Below are 1,283 nucleotides of genomic sequence, written 5' to 3'. Positions count from 1 at the left end.
ACTATGCTTTTATTGTATGGGGATCCCCAACCCCAAAATACAAACTCAGCAAAAAAATTTAGAGAGGCCCAAAACATAAACAAAAAAATAAACCCCCTAAATGATTTAGAAATCAAAAAAAATTTTAAAAGATTTAAAAGGGCCTCTCCAGAAAGAAAAATTTTAAATCTTAGAGCCTTGCACAAAACTAAACCCAAACATCCAAAACAAAAAATCCCCAAAAACCCCCAAAACAAACAAAGAAAATACAAAAACCCTTAAAACAACAGAAACACCCAAAAACCTACAAACAAACAGAAAAATCCCAAAGTCCCAAACAACGGGAAATCCAAATATTACAAACAACGAACAGGGAAAAATTTTGCAAACAACAGAACTAAAACAACACAATCATATCCCAGACCTTAAGTCAATCCCAAAAACTAACATTGGGGCAAAAAACCCCCAACAAACCCCAAATATGATAAAATTCAAAAAGGGGAACCCAAAGAGGCGAGGAAAAACAAAATAAGAGAAAACTCACAGAAAGACGAAACTAAACATAGCAAAATCAATAAAAAAAGCTATTCCCAAAAAAAATTTCAAGATTCCCCAAAAACTTGGCCCTTTCCCTTACACCACTGAGAGGGAAAACCCCAAACAAGGATCTATAAAAACAAAAAGAACCCAATTTAAATAAAGTTTAAAGATTTTCGTGGATGACAACAATAAAGAAATAAAAAATGTAATATAAATAAAAATAATCAAACAGGGAACTCTAAAAAAAAAAGGGTAAAAATTTAAAAACAAAAAAAAAAATAAATGAAGAAAACACCAATTATAAAAGAAAAAAAATGAAATTTTTAAAATGAATAAAATAATTCCCCTGAAATTTAATCGGGTTTCAGTACTGAACAAAAAAACAGTTTTAAAATACGACATATAAAGAGAACCAGATTTAATAGGATTTGTAAAGACCGGGTTTAAAAAAAAAAGACAATTTTGACTTAAAAGTTTATGGAATAATTAGAAAAGACAAAAGAACAAAGTGGGGGGGGGGATTAGCAATTTTTTATAAAAAAAGGAATTCCCAAAAACAAACCAATAAAATAAGAGACCGTTTCATAAAAAAATTTGAAGTACTGGGAAAAAAAAATTAAAATTTCAGAAAAAAATGGCTTTAAAATACCCTTTTTTTTCAACCCCCGTAAAAATATAAGGGAGGGGAAATTTCTAGGGAAAACTAATAGACCCAAAAAGATGAACCCAAAAATTTAAAAATGGGAGGGTTTTAAGACATCACA

This window comes from Penaeus monodon, chromosome 37 (genome assembly GCF_015228065.2).
Source record: "Penaeus monodon isolate SGIC_2016 chromosome 37, NSTDA_Pmon_1, whole genome shotgun sequence".
NCBI classification, from domain to species: domain Eukaryota; kingdom Metazoa; phylum Arthropoda; class Malacostraca; order Decapoda; family Penaeidae; genus Penaeus; species Penaeus monodon.
The sequence above is the reverse complement of the archived record's forward strand: the minus strand, read 5'-3'. Positions refer to the sequence as shown.